General features: G+C 40.6%; 1 long non-coding RNA gene across 1 annotated transcript; it reads left to right on the top strand.

The window, feature by feature from the left end:
* Positions 1 to 2,447: 2,447 nt before the first annotated feature.
* On the top strand, positions 2,448 to 4,650 carry LOC143131637 (uncharacterized). Its single transcript, XR_012988154.1, has 5 exons — positions 2,448 to 2,725; positions 4,010 to 4,118; positions 4,208 to 4,270; positions 4,416 to 4,448; positions 4,570 to 4,650. It is a non-coding gene; the product is annotated as an uncharacterized LOC143131637 (long non-coding RNA).
* The last annotated feature ends 876 nt before the right edge of the window (positions 4,651 to 5,526 follow it).

Genomic DNA, 5,526 nt, shown 5'->3' with positions numbered 1-5,526 from the left:
TATATCACACCAGTTTTTGCTTTGGACATCTATGCATTTCTATGAGAGTATGCAAATCATTAATTAAACCAAATCTATACTGCATTTTTTCAATAGTCCTTTTTTAAGACCACACTCAGAATGATCTAGATTGTGTAGAACACATTTTATTTTCTGACAGGTGATTGACCTTGGTATTTCACCTTAGACATCAGTTGTGTGTGTGTGTGTGTGTGTGTGTGAGTGAGTGTGCAAGACCAAATTAGAGCTGGAGTGTGCGCTAAAGCAAGTTTGTCATCCACCGTTATCAAGCATCTATAGATGTGTCAGACCGGAATGTTATACATCAAGAGAAAACTTTTTTTTTCACTTACTGTTGCTCATGTAAGGCCACCATGGAACCCAAGGACAAAATTAGCTGGTCCTCAGCTAGGTAGCTCAGATGGGGTCCATTTGTCAGCCCACAACCAACCCCCATGGTTCCCAGATGAGTGTGTTAATTACCTTAAGTTAGAACCTTGTAGTCACAATAAAAAGTGGATCTGAGACATTTTTCTGTTTCTATATTCTGTTCATGTAATATATGTGTGTGTAGCCTACACAAACTGCTACTGGTACTTTCCATATTAAATTGTAGCCTCTGTAGGTCCTGGAAAAATCCATCAGTCATGCAAAGTAGTTATAAACCAGGACCATGTGAGGCCATGCAAAAAGGCTACAATGAGGCCATGCAAAAAAGAAGTGAAAGACCATTATACTTTTTATTATAAGCCTATAAAAGAGCTTTGTTTATTTAGCTCTCTTTTTGCTGGATGATGATGTAATGGATGTATTATCGGCCTATTCAGTGTAGGCCCTTCGATGGATCGCAAACACACACTAACATGCCACGATGGAGTGCGGACAACTGAGGATTAGGAGCTCTCTGTCTGTTGGTGGCTGTTCAAGACTCTTCTGTGTTTGTCCTCCAAAGACGGTAATATTTCACTAATCCCTGAGTTATCACTCATTAACTGCTTTAGGGTGGATTTAGAGCCCGTCCACACGGAGACGCTTTTTGGGTTAAACGCAGAGGTTTTGCTTCTTCTTGGCCGAGCGCCCAAACGAATCCTGTAAACGCACTGCCCGAAACCGCACTTTTTTGAAACCTGGTCCCAGAGTGGAAAGATCTGAAACCATAGCCCTTTTGAATTCGTTTGGACAGCGAAACCGCACATCCTACTTGCGTATCGATGATGTCATCGCCACAGCTGCCCTAGACTTGACACTTATAGTATTGCCTAACAATACTAGTTATACATGACATACGATTACACTCCGTAGGATAAATATCACAACTGATGCTGCGCAGCGCCGATAGCTTATGACTTGGTGGACTTTTCCCAATGTTTTTTTTATGCATTCTAGCTACTGTCAGTGACGCGAGAGAACTTAAGTTATTAGGGAAGTGCGGTGTAAGTTTACATTAATTTGTGCGTAGTGCCGGTGTCATTCATTAATTTTACATGTCTTACAACATAAATAATTGCATTAATAGTGAAGTCAGATATGAGCTACAAAGACGCTTAGAACTCATGTTAAGTCTATAGATGCGCACTAAATGCGAATGCGCGATTTGATGCAAGCAAAAGTATCGACTGTTACTAACAAAGGTATTCCCCACTAACACAAAACGTTAAGGGAACGTTCGGGAACGTTAGTGTATGGTTCCCTAAAGGGTAGTTCGAACCAAACCAAAAAGTAACGGTTAGGGAACGTTACCTAAGGGTTTCTTAACGTTCCTAAACGTTAAGGGAACCAACCAACCAAAACGTTCTCCTGTGGTTGCACAGTACCTTCACACAACGTTCCCGTTTAGTTGTTATTGGTTGTTTTTGGTTGTTCTGAGTGCACCCCCACGCCAGTAGGGGGAAGACGCCTGGTCTGCATTTAGAACCGATTGCAGTTTCACGTTGGATTAAACAAACAATAATACTTCGGTAAATAAAATATAACATATTTTTATAATAGTTTTCTGCTATCACTAGAATACATTCAGAACATGTTTCATTTGTTCCTGTAGCCTACCATTACCATTTTACATTCACACATTTTACATTATTTGCATTCGAGGCTTCTGATTAGGTGGCAATGACGTCAATGGTAATGCGTCTCTATTCATTCCAATTCCATGCCGTGTTAAATGTGTTATATGGCATTGTGTGATTGATTGCGCCTCTATCAGCTTTAGAAACTGGAGACAATAACAGCTATAGTCGATACTAACACAAGCTCCATTTCAGTTTTTGAAGTAACATACAAAATGTTTGCAGTCACTTGATTTAGATCCACTCAAATGATTGGTCTTATAGGCCTAAAATCTAAGTAAGGTAAACATCATATCAAGATAATATTTATTTTAGGCTAATATCAATTTTACTAAATAAAAAATATATACTTTTGTGCTTTTTTTAACGTATTAGGTGAACTTTAAACAAAAATCTATCAATAGAACACTTTTCACAACTAAGAAAATTCACTTCTTTCATTTCACAATTCACTTCAGTTCAATCAGACAGGCTCTCCCTTACACGTAGGCCTACCCCCACGCCAGTAGGGGGAAGACAGCGCCTCTGCTTTCAGGTGATCGATTGAAGTCTTGTCCTGACTTCCGTAAACGGGCTCTGTTTGAATTCCGTGATTCTTGAACGCTGCTGGAAGAAGTCTTGGAATGGATTACACTCGTCTTGAATTCGATCTCACGAAAGTAAGTGAAATATGTTACAGTTTCATGATGTAGGCCTAGTGGTTGTAATGCAAGAGTTTGAGGTTTAACCTTAAGTCCTTTCACTTGTAGGCCTTTGTTATATTCCGATTCTGCCAAGTTTGTAATTTACCAGAGCACATTGCTCGTTCGTCTTTGTTTGAGCTGTTCTCAACGTGTTATGTTTTGCAGCATTGTATGTTTTGTGTCATCGTGTTAACCTGCTCACGTTGATGTTACAAATAATAGCACTAGGCTACCGTTTCTTTTAATTAGTTTTAGTGTACAGTCAGTCCTTTTAGGCAAGTCACTCGGCAGCAGTGGTGTAGGCTAGTGGATATAGGCCTACTGTAAGTAGCTGGATCTAGGCTACTGTGATGTAGGCTAGTTAGCTGTAGTGGGTAGGCTATACTGTGATCAACCCCAAATTAATCCTAGTCTATTTTAAGTGGGTATACTGAGATGGTGATGCTTTTTAAGTTGGTATAACCTACTGAACAGTCCTGCATATGTAGGCTACACTAGAGCCATAGAGATGGCTATAGATAATGTCAGAGAATGTCTAATAATCTGACTCTGATAATGTAAAGGCTACACTGTCGGCGGCCATTTTGTAACACAGTTGATCGGATAGACGATTCAAGTGAATAGACCTCTGAATTTTGCCTTCAAAAAGCTGAGATCCGGTAGCCTATCTTGCAATTTTTGCTATGGGAAAATAACATGGGGAGAGAATTATTGCACTCTCCCGGGGACGAAGAAGTCTGAAATGCAGACATTTTGCTCAACACACGTTTGTCCTCTGCCTTCGAGTGGTAGGCTAACTGTGATCTTCAACAGGCCTACGTTAAGACAGCAACTTAGATTTTTGCTACCCCAGACCTAACTTGCAATGTAACTTGTCATAGGTAGTTAGGTTAAATTAACACCCTGATCTCCTTATAGGCAAAGATGGCAGTTTTGGTTCCTTTTTGTAGGCGAACTTCAGAGGTCTGTTGGGAAGCATACAGGAAGGGGCGGAATGTGTGTAGTAGGCTATACACAGCTGCCATACTGGCTTTACAAACTAAGCCCATGCATTTCTATGGATGCTGTGTCTCCCCATTAGAAATTCTCTGGGCTACAATACAAAAATCAAGTCAAAAGCTGGGCCAAATATCCAGTCAAGAAAATCTGGTTGTGTACAGATGACTGATTGCTGCAATACTATCAATAATAGTTTTCTCTATATGGAAATACTGCTTTGCTCTACTACTGGCTCACAAAAACGTTGTTCTCTTAACGTAGATTCATACACCAAAGCTATGGAAAAATGTCAGCGGCTGATGGACACTTCTAGCATTGAGGCGGAAGAAGATGCGAGCGTCCACAAAAGGCAGTGCATGGTCACGTGATGGTAAGACCTCTTAAATACAGACTACATTATTTGCACAATTCAAATATTCTTTTTGCAATCAGTGCAGATTGTATGGTCTTTTATTTCAGATGAATCCGTTCCGCAAGCAAGAAAGCATTCCAGGATGGTGCGTGTGCCTGGAAGCCCTGTCTGTAAGTTAACATTTATACATGTATTATTAAAGAAAACCAGTTGAGTCATATTTCCTACCATGGAACTACTGACATTCATGTTTATTAACCTAGTGCATATCATGTTACTGTTCTGATGTATTTGTCTCTTCCTGCCTTTTATTAGGTCAGCAGATGTCACTGCCTCCACCACCTGCATGTGAGTTTTTCTTTTTAGCGATTGTTTAATGTAACAGCATAGGTTTATCTTTTGCAAATGTCATGTGCAAGAAACCTACCATAAATTAACTGACCAATATTCATATTTACTTTCTTTTTAGATGAGTCAACACCACACAGGCAACCAGCTCATTGCCCAGAGCTGGATGGGTCTATTATAACGCCTGCCACTTCATCTTGGGACCCAGTTGAAGGTACAGTGTCTTTGAATTTTCCATTTCCAAGTAAATACAATTTCATGACAAGGAACTTGAGAGTAAGTAACTTTTTTTTTGTTGTAAACAGCACAAGTGACTCATCACACAGAGGGAGGTGGCTTGGCCATGGAGACGGAAATAAGAGGTAAGAACACTCACTTAATTTGTTCACATATGCAGGTATATAATGTATTTAACAACTAAAACTAACACCATCCATTTTCCATAGCAATAAGGACAACCATTACCGCATGGCACAGCGAATGGACGCATTTGAGGAGAAGATGGATGAGCTGCTCGTGCTCTTAAGGAGCTCCCAGTCACCTCCCTCTGCTCCAGTCGATGACATATTGCTGTCGTCCTGCTCGACAGTCACTGAGCTGCAGGAGAGGAGGAACAAAATGCCCTCCCTCCAGGACTTGTACTCTGGGACCTAAGCGGGCAGAGACCATCACCAAAGACTCCACATATCCTGCACACACACTCTTTAACTTCCTCCCCTCTGGCAGGCGCTACAGATCCCTGCACACAAAAACAACCAGACACAAGAACAACTCTCTTCCCACTGCCGTCACTCTCCTGAACTGCAGATAAGTGGGGTCATCCCCACTTTGACCGTTTACCTGCCCATTACATACTTTATCATTCCAATATACGTCTTGCACTCTACATTTGCACTATTACTTTGCACTCAACAGCCCACTCCATGTGTACTTGTATTGGTATTATGTCTTTGTATATTGTGTTGGTATCTGCCACAATGTATATTGTTGTCTATTGTACAGTGTGTCTATTTGTTGAATGTAGCACCTACCAAAGTCAAATGCCTTATGTTAATATACTTAGCTAACACTAAGTCTA

This window comes from Alosa pseudoharengus, unplaced genomic scaffold (assembly GCF_046254945.1).
Source record: "Alosa pseudoharengus isolate Yale_2024_CS ecotype anadromous, Long Island Sound unplaced genomic scaffold, YU_APseudo_1.1 YU_APseudo_1.1_scf_18, whole genome shotgun sequence".
NCBI classification, from domain to species: Eukaryota; Metazoa; Chordata; class Actinopteri; order Clupeiformes; family Clupeidae; genus Alosa; species Alosa pseudoharengus.
This window is presented reverse-complemented; position numbering and strand designations above follow the sequence as displayed.